We start from the raw sequence: 15331 nt of genomic DNA on the forward strand, positions 1-15331 counted from the left end.
GGCGCTGGCCTCATGCATCCACACCAAGAGATAACATGCACGCGGTGAGCGGAGCCATGGCTTGCCTTCAGACAGCGTCACAAGATGATGACGTAAACCCCATTTTTGGGGGACCCTGTGACCTGCTAACAGTGGTGAAAGCACTCAGATGACCCCTCATACAGGAGCTGAATATTATTCATGTAAAATTTTGCTTTAAAACCAAGGCTGGCTGCCCTGTCTTGTCTGAGAGCTATTCGCTGCCACTTTAGGTCAGAGTTAAGGTTACTAAGAACATAAATGACACGTTTTCTCTCACAGACAGCCAAGACTCCTCTTTTGCACAATGAGCACCCAGAATGAGTGGGAGGATGCGATAAGTGCCCTGCAAAGCTTTTTTCACCTTAAAGTAGTTTTGCAGTTGACAATCTACAGCTGTAACTTAGCACGTCTGGGAAAAGAGAAGTCCTCAGGCCTTGCTTGTGTAACCCGGCCTTGTGCCCACAGCTCTCAGCTGCCAACCTGCAATAATGCTGTTGGGTCAGCCAAGCTGTTAAGGCCCAGCTTCCCTCCCAGAAAGCCAGGGTCACTTCCCTGGAATGGTCACCTGCATCGGTTTGGGATGCTGCAGTCTGGCAGAGGCAGAGCTGGCTGTTCCCTCTGTGCTGGATCACTGATGAGCAGGGCACAGATGAGTAACTGTACCAAGAAGGGTCAGGGCTGAAGCACTGGGGCCAGAGGAGAGCACACCATTCACCCAGATCACGTGTCCTGCAGAGCTGGCAGCAGCAAGAGCATCAGTGAACAGGCAGAGCAAAGGAGAGCGTTTGCCATCTGAGTGCTGGGCACCCTCCTAGCAGCATGGCTCCAAAGGGAGGAATGAAACATGGGAACAAGTGACCTGGTCTGGGCATAGACGTTGCACTCCGCGAGGGATGTGCCTGCTTTGCACAGATAGGAGGGATCTTCTGCTTTCAAATCCTTTCTGACTACCATCCCCTCCCTCCCCATGGTCTGCAGCCCCTCCATCCACCTCTCTCGCTGCAGTAATCATGTGAGCCTTATCTTAGCCACACATAATCTCAGTCCTTTGTCCCTCTGGACAGGGCTTGGAGAACTCCCCAAACTTAATGAAGCAGGTCCACCCCCTCATTAACTAACGGGGCCTGTCTTCTTTCATTAGGTTGTGCTGACTCTGCTCACACATCACACTTGCTGCTCTAGATGCAGGGACACTGGGGCATTTCCAGCTGGGACACAGACAAAAGGAAGAGATAGCAGAGCCTTGGTTACCACCAGAGCAATTCAGGACAAATAATTAGAGGCTTTCAAGGCTAATTGGATCTGTACTGTCAATCCAGGACAGGAGATGCCTTAACCCACACTGCCTGCCTGAGATTGCTAAGCGGGCCATAAATAAACTGCAGCACTGAACCAAAGCTCATCGGCCTTCAGCTTCCACCCTGCATGCTCCCTCCAAGCCCCACTATGGCACAGCCTACCTGGGGGGCAGTCCAGCTCCCTTGCCTTTTCCAGGACTGCAGCCTTGCAGCCACACCAGGACACTTGGAGTCCACCTCAGGCAGCTCAAGGACCCTTCAGGCATGCAGAATTCAGCATGACCCAGAAGCTACTGCTTTCAAAGTCAAAGGGTAAATGGACTAGTGGTTAGGAAGAGCCAGGGTGAGAGATCAGTATTAGCAGAGGCTGGCAAGCCAAAGAGAAGCTATTTTCAGAGGAAGGCTTGTGAGTTGGAAGGAGGTTCCCTGCAGTATTCAACCTGCCTTTTGTTTTCAGTTACAAGAGAAGATTCCTGTCCTGTCCCCAGCTGACTGTCAGCCCCGAAAAGTCCTTCTTCCCTTCCCCACTCAGATGTCTCTTCCAATCCTGGGAGTGCTGGCACTTCAAGACAAGATATGCCTAAAACAAGAACAACCACCTTTACGTGACTGCCAGCCAGCACAAGGACATCCAGACCCTTAAAGCAAGCTGGAAGCCTTCCCTCTGAGGACCTTCAGCATCTAATCATCTTTAAGGAGGCAGGCTCAAAACTGTGCACTGGGGCCCCAAGCCTTTGACCTGTCTGCAAGGCTGATTGCTGTGCAAGGGCCCAGAGGCTTCCTGCAGGAAACACAGCAAAGGAAAATGGCTTGTACTGCTTGGGACCGTGACCTGCAGGTCTTCTACCTCTGCCACAGGAAAGCCAGGCGCAGGATGCGCAGAAAGGCAAAGTCACAACAAAAGACAGTCCAACACTCTGGGCCAGGCAAAAATAGATTAACCTACTTGAAAGTAGGACGATGTCACTAAAGAGTAGGACATCTGGTCACCACAGCAGGAGGAGCAAATACAGAGGAGGCAGCTTGCCCATGCACATGCTAACCTGATAGGAGACAGCTAAAGTGCAGATATGTAGTGTGTTCAGGCAAGCAGCTGGGATGAATGGTCCTCAAAGCAGAGCAGCTCTCTGTCTCTCTGAGATGACTGCTAGACTCACTGCTGACAGTCAGTCTACCTGCCTAACAGAAGAAATGTTCTGCCCCCAGGAGCCTGTGGGATGCATGTGCCCAAACCTAATGGCTGGTCCCCGTCTTCCTGATTTGCTAAACCCAGCGTTTTGCAAGAAACGATCACCAAGAGAGAAAACTTAAGAAGATTCCTGATGTGCCTGACCACTGAAGTGCCAGAACGAGTTTAATGCTTGTAACCTGCTTCAAGGCTCCCTACTGCTGAGGCCATCTCCTCTGCTGGCCTCAGCCCACCTACCTCTGCTCGACTCCTTGCACCTCAGCACCTTTCCCCCAGCTCACTTTTCAGCCCACTAGCAGAGAGCGCTGTTCAAAGAGGACATGAGAAAAAAAAAGTTATTAAGGATCATCACTGAGCTTGTATTTAGCATCTTCAAAAGCTCCACAGACCACCAGCCAGTCAGCAGGCTGCAGCTGAGGCAGGCGTGATGAGTCCCCAAAAAAGAAACAAGAAAATAAGTTCTGCAGATAGCATGTTCATCAAAGGAGCCTCACTGCTGTTTGTAGAGAGGAGTTAAGGCTACACCACTGCCTGCCTGCTCCAGGGCCGAGTTTCCTACCCAGCCTTGGCAGGACAGGCAGTTTTCTTGGCTTAGGACCCTGTGCTGGAACGGAAACACAGAGCACCAGATCTCAGGGCACCATTCAAAATCCTGTTCCTTGTTGTCGCTGCTCTCAAAGGAGTCAGTAGGAAACCATCCAGGTCCATTTGCAGAAAGCTGTGAGTCCCTCCAAAGAAAGGTTTCCCTGCCAGGTGTGGTTTGTTTTCTTAAACTCTGACTTGCAAAAAGCAGTCTGTGGGAGCCATGAGCTCAGGTGTGAACCTCAGCAGCCCCTAAACTGAGGTGAGTGTTTCTGGTCTAACCTAATGTCTGAGTCCACCAGCTGAGAAAAGCCATCAAGATTGTTTTGCGGGTATCCCCATGTCAGCTTCCTTTTAACTTCGAAGTTATCAGCCACCCACAATGGTCTTTTAACTGTCTTGAATGGAATTCAGCTGCTCAGCCACTCCCTCCAGGCTAGGGAAACGTGCACACCAGTCTAGGACGAAGTTGAGAGGTGGAGAAAGATTTTTGTCTTTCCTAGGGCTGTTAACGGTGGCTGCTTGCTAGCACTTGTCATCAAGACATTTGGGGCAGGAGCGATGACCCTTATGGATCAGGCAGGGCATCCAGGCAGCAGTAAAGCAGGAAGGTGGCCCGCCTGCCCTGTGCTGGAGAAATACCATGGTCCTTCCCCAGGGACAGCAGCCCAGGATGGCAAGCAGCGCTGCTGGATGGGGAAAGCTCAGGGGTGACAGGAAACACTGGGACAGAGGAGACCACCAGCTCCAGCCCTGGGCTGCCCGAGTCCCTTTTGTGGTGCCAACAATGGTGATGATGCCTTTGACTTCACAACAGTGAAATTCAGTTTGCCAACAGCAGGGTGCAGGCTGAAGCTGCTCTGGGCTGCAGAGGCCAACCATAGGTGCACAAGCTGACTGCTCAAGGTCACCCCCACACACCACCTCTGCCAGCCTGGGCAACAGCCCCAGAACTGCCGCCTCCCTCATACTAAACCTAGAAACCATTACTCCCCTTTTCCTGCCACAAGGAAGCCAATTTTTGCCAGGCAGAAAGAACCAGAAGTGCTCACTTTGGGACATTTTAATTTTTTTTTACTCTGGAGTGTCTTTCATCCTACACAAAGTCATTGCTAACTGAGGAATCATATCAAATCCACAGGCAAATTCTGCTGTCCTCCTATGACCACTGCCCAGAGGTACTGACATGGAACTTGAGGCTGAAGCACCAGAAGACTGCTCCTCATAACAAGGCTTCCCATCCCACAGAGAAAGCAAGCATCCTATTCCTGCAACTTTGCCAAGAGGCTACTAACTTTGCTTGCCAAGAAAGACCTTAAACCTTCCCAGTGCAATTCTTGTCCATCAGACCAAGGTGACCCACATGTCAGCTTGAATGAGGTTTTCCACATGACACCTTTTTAATTCTGCTTCTCAGCCTTCCCTCTAAGTTAGGGAATTACAGTGAGCCCAGTGCCTCTCGCCCATGTCTGAGCAAAGGAGCACTGCTTACAGCCTGGCAGGGATGCTGCCTCTGCCTTACATACCACTGGGTGGTGGTTGAAAGGATGTTTCTGCCACCCCGATGAGCCTGCTCCATTACACAGAAGAAAGCCAGAGAGGCACTGGACCAGGAAAGAGCTGGCCAGGAACCTGACAGCAGAAAAATCCTTGCAGCAAACCCTCTTCCAGGCCTCAAATCTTCCAAAACCCGTACAGCGAGTCCTTCCCTGAACAGCCTGAGAAGCACTGCAGCCCTTTGAGATAGCATGACACCACTTGAGCACAAGCTTAATCCCCCAGTACTCCTTCCCGGAGACTCTCAGGAAAGGACAGTCACCTTCTAACTCGGTGAATGTCACTTCACTGGACACCACTTGTACGAAGATGGTGCTCCCGGGGGTGGTCGCTCCAGCTTCTGCCACTGTTCGGCTTATGGAGAGGCGTACGTGCAGCGCCTGCACAGCCCACCCTGCACCCTGCTGCTGATACAGGGGATGGCACAGCCCTCTGGAGCAGGGATAACACAGCCACGGGGGCACCCATCCCTCCGGCACGGGGGCGGGGGGCTGAGCCCATCGCTCGCCCCCAGGAGCCCTGCCCACCCCCACTCCCGGAGATGTTCCCCGCGGTGTGTGCCTGCGTGGGGGGTGCGCGCACTCACCTCGCACCTCCGCGCCCTGCTCGCCTCCGTTTCCACGTCCCCGCCACGCCGGGCGCCGGCCCCCGGGACACGCGTGGGGCCATGGGCAAGCGGCTCCGCTCCGCTCGGTGCATCCCCTGGGGGACCCGGGACTGGGATCCCTCCCGGTTGCAGTGCGAGATTTGGACGCCAGGGGACGCCAAAGAGTGCAGCTGCTGCTGTCGCGTCCTTTGGCTCCCCCTGGCGTTCGCAGCTGGCGCTGCTCCCAGCTCCGCGGGGCGGGGGCAGAGGGACGCAGAGCCAAGCGACAAAGGTGTGGGCAGGCCGTGGGCTTGCCTTCCTCTCCCCCTTCGGCCATCCCAGGACCTGTGCTCTGTTGTGGCAGTAGAATGCTATGTGGGAACCCCAAAAAGGACTGGCTGCTGGCTCTGTGGATGTTTTCTCAGTGGGCTGAGGGTATTGGGAATGAGGCACTGTTTTCCACCCCCACGCTGGCAGCATCAAGATGGCTGCTCCAAGCAGGCAGTTAATTGGGGTCTCCCATGCTAAGGGTGTGCCCGCAGGGACCCCCCTCCGCCTGGGGCACAGCTGCAGCTCTGGAACCCCTGGCTGCCTCATCCCCACCACGGCACTCTTGGGGCAGGGGCTGCCTGAGCAGCTTCTCAGGGCCTTGTCAGTCATGCGGGAGCAGTGGTAGAAGGCAGGCAGGGAAGTGGGATTTTTGCATGTCCCTGGTGCAAGAAAGGCCCTGGAGAACTCTGCAATTGGTGGGGTACCAGGCTGCGGTCCCCTACATTGATGCTCAACCTCCCACACCCCTCGCCTACCTCACAGGGCCAGGGGAGAGAGGAGGTGGCATGTGCAGGAGGATACAGCCCCTTCCTTCCAGGCAGCAGCTGCCCTCTGCCCTGCGCATGAAGCCCCCATGACTGGTGGACCAGACATGTGCTCAGCATCTACCTTCTGGGCTGGAGCGTTGCTAAGAGACAGGATCCCACGGGAGGCTGTGGTGCCAGCCACTGAGCCCGGCACATCAGCAGAAGGGGATGCAGCCACCAGGGAACCTCTGAATGAGGGAAGGCCGATGTGGGAGATTATGCAAAACGCAGCAAGGTACCATGAGAGACACCCCCACACCTCACAGAGAAACCTCTAATGTGGGGAGAAAGGAGGCAAAACGAGGAGGAAGAAAGAGTTCAGCATCAGCAGGATGAACTAGTCTGGAGAGAGGTCTCCAGAGGATTTCAGGTCAGGGAGATCACACTGAAGCGATACATTTCCGTTAGCAGCCCGTTCCCTCTCCCTGGACCGTGGAGGGGGGTCTTGCTTGGCTTGTCAGGGCAAGCAGCTGGCATGTGCAAGCCACAGTGGGGGGGGCTGAACAGGCAGCCTGGCAAGAGGAGGGCAGGAGGACAGGGCAAGGCTGGGAGCTGAGCACTTCAGTGGCCAAGCTGCTGCTTGGGTCACTGCCTGGGGCATTCGGGTTGGGTTGAGAAATAGTCACTTTGCTCTTTTCTCTCCTCTTCTTTGATGTGGCAAGGAATTCATGGGCTGTGGGGATCTAAAACCCAATGCAGGGGATGGTGAGAAAGATGACCGGAGGCGATGCAAGACCCACCTTCCAGGACTTTCTCCAGTGCAAGTTAGTTGGACAACTGTCCCAGAAACTAGACAGGGGCAGTGGGGTGTCCCTGTCTGACACATGCTCTGACATTGTACAAGGTGAGTAGCTGCCCCTCAAGCCCACAGTCGGCATTTTTCTACCTATGTACAAGTCCTTTTCATGCTTTTCACAGCAATTCACACAAGCCAAAGCTTTCTTTGCTTTTTAGGTGACCAACATTCCTATCATGTGATTTAAAATTGGAAATGAAATCATATATTGTGAAGTTGGCAGCACCACAGACATCCCAGAAGAGAACAGAAAGCAGCCCAGAACAAAATAGGCTAACAGCCCTGCCCTGCATCCTTTGCCATTGCCTTGCTGAGCCTCCCATGCAGTTGCAGGCACTGAATTTAAAGTCCTGGGCTGCAGTGACAGACCATATTAGGGGACGGCTACTCTGTGAAGACAATTAATTGGGCTCTCCCAGGCCTCTGCAACCTCAAGTGGGTGCCTTGAGTGGTCCTCAATGGTGCTGCAGGCTGGGGTGTCAGTGGGTGCCACAGCCTGGCTTGGTTGCTAGTGCTGAGCTGCCCATGTGGCTGTGTGGTGCAGCATGGAGCGCGACAGCGTTGCAGTGGCAGCTGGCGGAGGGATGCACAGCCCATCTGCCACCAAGCCAAGCTGAGCCCCACACTCTGCAGGGACCCCATCCTCTTTGCACGAGCTTGGTGAAAAAGATGGTCCCTGGCATCTTTACTACCCTTGCTCTGATGCAGGTACCTGTTGAATGATCCTCAAAGCAGAGGATCAAACCACAAGAGTCCTTCCCTAGTTCATTGAATCTTGACCCCAAACTTTGATATTTTTGATGTGGTCATTAGTGGTAATTTAAAACTATGGGCTCCTTTAACATCAGACTGCTCCAGAGTGGTGTCCAGATAAAGTAAAAAGCTTTGCTTTGCTTGTAATTCTTCCCAGGTGATAGCTCCTTCCCCTCCTTGTTACCCTTCTTCTTCTGTGCCCTTCATCCCCATAGGCCATGTCTTCCTTTTCCTGGGTGCTCCTCTCCCCCACCCTATTGCCCTTGGAAGTATCCAGCATTTTGCAGGGCATTGCTCCTGGAAGCACAGGACTCCCTGTTTGCAGAAGTCTCCAACTGAGGCCCAGTCAGGTTAACAATTAGCTTCAAAAGTTTTTTCCAGCTAGGGAGATCTGAGAGACAAAAGACTCTTGCTGGCAAAATGAAAGCTGCTAGATCAGCACAGGAGCAATACTTGCTTTCCCTTGTTTGCTGGGAAATGTAAACAGCAGCTGTCCAGCTCAGTGCCTTCAGGAACCTCTTGCCATCCAGACTGCTTGAGAGCTCACTTTTCTGGACTGACAACTCAAGTAATGTGACCTGGCTTTACCAGGGTGCAAACCCAGGTACCCCAGAGGATGCACTAGATGCCACAAGCTGCTGTTTGGAAGCAATGCTTCCCCTCCCAGCACTGCTGTAAGTTCATGGCACAAGCATGGGAAGGTCCCAGCCTGACCCAGAGGCAAGCAGACCTGTCCCACCTGCTGGGCACAACACTGGTCCCTGGCTCCTGCCCCACACTGCCCAGCTCTGATGCATGTTTTCAGCGTCACCTTCCCCACAGCTCCCATCCACTCCTTTCTGGTGTGTAAGACCCCGGGTGGGAAGAGCTAACAGCACACATCAGTAAGGCACAGCCCTGCTGAGAGACGCTGAGCACAGCCAGCACCATTGGCAGCCCTGGGTGCTGCATTACCTGACAGGAGAGGAGCCTCTGGCATACCCAAGATACTGACGATCTGGCTTTCTCTGGCAAAATACCACTGAACACACCAAGCCAGAGGGACCAAAGAGGTTCCATCCTGGCTGGATGGGTGGGATGCTCCATCCCCCAAACTGTGCTGCATGAGAAACACACCCAGCTGTCCCCATCACCCCCAGCCTCATTTTAAGAAGCTGGGGCATCTCAGTTCCACTCATTTGGAAAAAGGGTGCTTCAAATCTCCCAAGTGACTCCCCTCTTCCCAGAAACATGCACTGAACTGCACTTTGAGGACTCTCAGTCACTGCCAGAGACAGCCCTGTTCTTGGGTTCCCTCCTTCCCTACCGTGACTCGAAGTATATGGCAAGCGGGGCCATTTGCCAATGTTTGTGTCTCGACAAACAGTCTGTCAGCATTTTAGTGTATGGCTTCAGCTGGGATCAGCTATGCGTTCTCTCCCCATTAAATGGCAGAGCTGTGTGCAAACACCCTGGCATCAAACCATCTGGGGCATGCTCGGGGCCAACTGCTGATCTCCCGGTAGTATGTGTCAGGCACCTTCTCGCACCAAGGCGAAGGATGACTGTGGGATGGGTACTCCCATGCCACTGCCTGCACAGGTAGCCAACCCCCATCCTGCCCTTGAGGGTCTCCTCTGCCACCAGTCACCTCTCCCACTAGGACTGCCTACCTGGATCCACTCTGCTCCAGCCTCGCCCACAGAGGACCTGGCATGAGTAAGCTGCAGCAGATAGCAGTCCTGAATGGAGCAGACTATTGAATGGTAGCAGAGGCCAGTGGAAACAAATTCTGGTTGCTGATAACAGACAAGTCCCCCACTCCTACTAGCATGATAGCAAGCTTTCACGACCCTCATTCATGGAGCTGTTGAGCATTCATCTCCCTCCCTGGCTTGCTGGGGAGCTGTGGCATGGGGGACTGGGAACAGGGCAGACTTTGTCCTAAGATTACACCCTGACCGAACAGAGTCTTGCTTACACAGGTACTGTTCAAGCTCAGTGGTAAGATACCTTGGATGTACAGGCTAGATTCTGTCCAGACCAAAAGGTTCTGGAAATGGTTTCTGGCCCAGGGAACCAGGATTCAGGTGCCTTTAACTTCAGCCTGACCTCTGCTATGTCCTCCAGTCTCAGCAGTTTGCACCAAGAGCAGAATCTGGCTTTTTTCCCAAGGTTACATTCTGGCTTGGAGTAGCTGTTACAGGAGAAGAGCAAACTGAAAGAGTAGACACGTAGGACGTGATGCATCCCACCTATTTTCAGCTGGAGGAGACACCGCCTCTTGCAGCAGCCACAGGTCTTCTAAGTTAACCCAGTGGACCCAAAGACACTGCATCCATTTACACCAGAGCTGAGTTTGTCCCCAGTAAGCTGTTAGCATGTTCACCTGCCTTTCCTAGTGCACTGGCTCCTCAACGCTCATCTGTGACGGCTTTAAATGGTACCAAGATGGTCACCTCTGAGAAGATTTCCACATCCTTGTCAGACACTGGGAAGACCCGAGTTCCCCAGACCCATTTCCTCTGTACAGCACTTAGCATAGTAAGGGCCTCATCTCTGTTACTTAGCACAAAATAAGGATACTTACTAGCTAAGGCCAACAGTGGAGCTGGTGATTTATTTTACATCTCCAAACCTCCTCTTGCTTGGAGGGGACTGACTCTGGTTCACCACAGAGTGGAAGGATTCAAAGCCGCAAGGGTAGGTGACACTCAAAATGTCACTGGTGGTACCCAGTAGGTAAGTCACCCCTTGCAAGACAAACCTGAAAGCTTCTTTCTGCTATGGTCTATCCTCCCCTGGAGTTCAGGAAAGTCAGTGATCAGCCCCAGGCACTGATTCCGCAAACGGCACAGAAGGTAGCGTTGCTGGCAGACCAGCCAAGCCCACCAGTCCCACTGCATCTAGGCTCAGAAACCTTCCAAGATGTGTTCAGCAGAGCTTGGGCAAGCTGCTGCCTCCACATAAAGCTGGAGATGGAACAAGTGAGCTTCAGAAGAGCACGCACATAGAAAGTGATGGCCACAGACTGCAGTGAGATGTATCTCCACTGTGGTTTACACTGTGGATTTGTAGGTAGCGTTGCCTGAAAGCTGGTGTGACCAAGACCAGGTCTGCACCAGATCCCAGTGGCTGGGCTGAGCTGCAGATGCACTGATGCCACAGGCACCACTGAAAGCAAGGTGCACATCTCCTTGCTGGGCAGACCCCAGACTCATGCTTGGTACTGAGGGGCACGATCTCTGTCTAGAGGAAGGCCTAGGTTTTATTGTGGTAGTATTGCTGGTGATGTGTTCATATACCAGCTCTATTTCTTTACAAAATTACACACTAATGTTTCCCGAGGATACAAGGACAGAGCAATCAGCATCACCACAAAGAGAGGCCATCAAGAACTGCAGATGACAAACACACAACTCAAAGATCAGGGTTACAGCAATTATTTCACATCTGCCACCGAAGGAAATACATGTTGCACCTATGATTATCACTACACCACAGCAAAATCCATGATCAAAACAAGAGTAAAAATTGAGCCAGAGCAAACACAGAGCAGCCATGGCTAGCACCCCTTCACAGAAGCCTGATCGGTTTGCCATTCCTCCCCCAGCCCCAAGCTGAGCACTCCGTGGGGGTGTCAATGCCTGATTCCACGAGTCAGCTTGTGCTAAAACAGCAGCAGTGGCTTGCCTCTATATCTGCTGCTCTTCAGAGGGTCATGAGCATCCCTAAAAATCCAGTTCCTCACGCTTGCCAGGAACAGCAGCCAGCAAATGGATCAAGCCCAGCCCATGCAGGGTCCCAGCGGGGGAAGGCAGCGCTGCAAAGATGCATGGAGGCCAGCTCTGGTATTGGGATGCACGGAGCAGCAGCTGCCTGTCCCTTAGTGTGGGCTGGCTGGGAAACACTGCATGTGTCACCCAGGTGTCCCCCGCATGGCAGGGATCTGCTTCTTGGGCTGCGACTGGGCTGCATCAGGCCTCAGCAGTGAGCATGGAGTCTGCGTGTCCATGCTCAGGCGTTCATCGACATGACAGTTTGATCACACCTGTCCAGAGGCAAATGAGCATAGAGATGAAATGTGTTCATGGGGGGATGCATGTAGCCAGGGCGTTCCCTGCCCCTGCACAGGGAGGGAAGGGCAGGAATAGGGTCTGTGGGGCGGGGCGGGGAAGAGGAGCTGCATGAGACTAAATCAGTTTGGGATTAGAAGGTCGCGCTGGCAACCTGCCATGTGACAGCCAGGCTTGCACAGCCAGAACCCCAGCTGTCAGCCTGGTGGCAGCAATTAAATGAGGTATCGATTGAGGAATTGTTGTCTGCAGGGTTTAAAGATAAGATCGATTGAGACCAAAAGGTTTAGGCTCCGTTTACTAATCAGTCGAGTGTGCTTGCAAGAGAAACCTTTGGAGACACGGAGAGCTGAGCTGTGTCCGGGCAGTACTGCCAATGTGCTGGGGTTACCCCCTCTCTGGCATCCAGTCTTCACCACTCCCGACTCTCTGGTGCCAGAGGGTGGATGGGTACTGTTGTGCTCACGCCAGGGATTTAAATCAGCAAGGAGGCAATCTGCTGGGCAGAGTGGGTGGGGGCAGCGGGGTGGCGTATTTTGTATGTGCTGGGGTGACAAGCTGCTTTTCTCCCAGCGCAGGGATGTGGGAAAGAAGGGTTGTGCATGTGTCTGTGCATGGGGAGGAGTAAACCAAGAGAAGGGCTGCTCCCTTTGCATTGCAAATTGTTTGGGGGTGAATTGATCCATTTCTTAGGCTCTGGCATTAGTTACAGCCTGAACACATTTCTCTTCCCCCTGCTCCTTGTGCAGCAAGCCCAGAGACACAAAGGAGACAAATGTGGCACAGACTTTTTGTGGCTTATGTGCTGATTCTGCCTACACTCCATGGAGCTAAATTGGAGGAGAGCAAGGCAATGGCTTTATGCCCACCCTGCTTTGTTCCCTCAATTCCAGACAATGTCCAGGACATGGTCAAATGGGGACAAGCAGGCAGTGGCCTTGCTTGGATGTGGTTTGGGTGCCCTTTGAGACTCTATCCTTACTTGTTGTTGTGGTGGTGGGGGTCTGTGGATTCAAAACGGAATGGTTTCTAAACCAGCTGGGGAGCTGGGCTAGGTCATGTCTCCCAGGGGACATCTTGGTGTCAGCTCTGCATTAGGAAGAGGCGTTGACATGGCTCTCCCTTACTGGGGCAGCCAGAGGATTCCTCGTTTCATCTCAGCTTACCAGGAAAGTTCAAGCCTAGCAAACCGGGGAGGGTCAGGAGCTGTAGCAATGGGTCCTGTGACCCACAGCCAGCCTGGGGGCAGTGCTTCATGGCCAGCATAGCCATGGGTCATGCATTGGCTCAGACCTGCTCCCCACCATGTGACAGGACATGCCAGAGCACTGTCAACCACATAACCTAATGTGAGCCCCAGGGGAAAACACCCGCCAGTTTGCATTCCCTGCACTGGCCAGTCCTCCCAAAACATGACAGAGGGGAGCAGGGCCCAGATGCCACTGCAGCTGGCAGAAGTGCAACACGTCCTGCTGGAAAGCTTGTCCTTCGGCTGGGACTGCCCTCCCTCTGTGCCAAGCTTGGCGACTGCTATTAGCAACTGCAACCTGACCCAGCCTGCCATAAAACACAGCAGGACAGGAGAGAGCAGCGTTTGAGCAGGCTGAGTAACCGTAGTCACCAGGAGACAGAACGTGCCTCCGGGGGTGGCAGGGATGAAAGGAGGGGATGGAAGAGAAAACAGAGATCAAGGACACTGTGACGCCATGTGGCTGTTCCGGGTGTCTCATGCTTTTGCAGCAGGGCTAGGCAGATTTATAGCTTTGTCTTGAGGGTCTGGAGCCAGCCTCCAGTTATTTCACATTTAGGAGGCAGTTTCCTTTGCTTTTCCTCTGTCTCTGGCTTGTAAAGCTGCATGCCCCACGCTGGACCAGACCCATGTCCTTGTTCTCTGCATATAGCATCAGTGCCTGGGACAGATACTGCATCCCTGCCAGTGCAGGACAGAACTGACTAGGGTCTAGGGGATTGTTGTTTTCTTGCTGTTGTTACACAGCTCCGTGCCACTGCAGCATCCAGGAACTGAATTTAACAGTGCTTCTCTATGGGAGATGCAGATCGGGCAGCAGGCCCTGGGCTGCCAAAGCCATAATGTTCTTCCTATGTGGATTTTGCTTTCCTTATTCTTCCCCAACAGTCAGGCTGACCACCCTGCTCATGGCCACCTGTCCATGCTAAGAGGGAACAGGAGACCCTGTGGCTTCTGTGGGCTGAAGAGCCAGCAAGCCTCCTCTAGGCTTTCCAAAAGCCATTCCAGCCCACGCCACCTCCTACATATGGCTGTGGTGGAAGAGCAGTGCAAGAGTCTCCCTGTCTGTCTCTCTGGACCAGCATGGCTCAGAGAGCACATCCAGGCTCCTGGTTCACGCTGTGACTGCACGTTGGGCAGGAGATCAGAGCATTGTTTCCTAAATGCTTCCTGGAGAGGTGGCAAGAACCACTCAAGCTGACCCACTTGTCTGCCAGGTTGCTTGCTTTCCAGTATGGGCCTCTGCCAGGAGTGAGGTTGGTGGTTGACTGATGATGGCTACCTCAGTGCCACTCTGACCCCATAAGCAGTTCTGGGGAACCCATAGCTATCTTCCAGGCCTACTGGCCATGATAAGGTACTGAAAAGTCCCTCCAAGGGAGATGCAGATAAGGAAAAACACATCTGCAGAGACATAGAAAAGTCTCCAGAGATCAAAGTGGATCTCCTAGCAAACGCAATGGGTCCCCTCCATATGTGATCATCTCAACTGGTCTGTTGGATCAGAGGTGCCCAGATGGCACCTGCTATAACATTTTGTTTGCCACCTGGCGTCAGGCTGGTATCTTCCCTAATCAAGTCCATGCTGTGGTTTAAAGCCCAGCCAGGAAGAGAAGTCCAGGCTCCCCGCATATTCCTACGGGTTGGACGCTGCTCACAGACAGGAAAACTTGAGATCAAGACAAATCTCCAGGAGCCACGGGGGCATTTGTTTCCTATTTGGCTGCCCTGGGTGAATAAATTCTGCCTGTGCAAGCCAGGGTGTGTTTGCCCGCACACAGGAAGGCTTGACTCTTGCAAGGTGAGGAGAAGCAGCAGGTTGTGTCTGTGCAGCGAGAAACTGTTTCTGCACCACCTTTCTGTCCCGCAGCCTAGGTAGGATGAGGTACAGGACGGATGCAGCGGGGTGCCAGGCTGCCAGAGCATTCAGGAGGCACCCCTGCCTCCATGGGTTACCATGACAAAGGGACAGCAGAGCTACTCCCATCTCTCCTCCATTTCCCTTGTGGCATGAGGCCGTGATCCAGCAGCAGAGAGAACAAAGAACAGCTATTGGGAAAGCTGTTCACAGCTGCCCACTGAGGTTGCTGTGAAGCAATGGGGAGTAGGAGTAGGACTGAACCCCAGCCTGTGCCAAGAGCATCAGCAGAGGCACAGTACTTTGCTAGGCCTCCTCACATGTATCGTCTCAGTGTGGTCATTACTCTTTAGCAGAGACATGCATGTCCACAGACAGATAAATAGAGACAGATAAAGACAGACCCCAGCAGCATGCAGGAGGTTTCTTGTCTGTGCACAGGAAATCTCCATCTTTGAGGCTCAAGGGGGATCTTATCAGTGTATACAAAGACCTGAAGGGAGGGTGCAAAGAGGATTGAGCCAGGCTCT

At 53.3% G+C, this 15331-nt stretch overlaps 1 protein-coding gene across 4 annotated transcripts in view; it reads right to left on the reverse strand.

The window, feature by feature from the left end:
- The window catches only part of PSD2 (pleckstrin and Sec7 domain containing 2), a gene marked incomplete at its 3' end in the record, with an annotated part of 84655 nt that extends 71787 nt beyond the window's left edge, over nucleotides 1–12868 (reverse strand). For all 4 annotated transcript variants that reach the window (XM_080399326.1, XM_080399328.1, XM_080399327.1 and 1 more), the window contains exon 1: nucleotides 5234–12868. The remainder of the gene's footprint in view (nucleotides 1–5233) is intronic.
- Between the last annotated feature and the right edge of the window lie 2463 nt (nucleotides 12869–15331).

The sequence above is a fragment of the Falco punctatus genome (genome assembly GCF_963210335.1).
Source record: "Falco punctatus genome assembly, chromosome: 8".
Lineage (NCBI taxonomy): Eukaryota > Metazoa > Chordata > Aves > Falconiformes > Falconidae > Falco > Falco punctatus.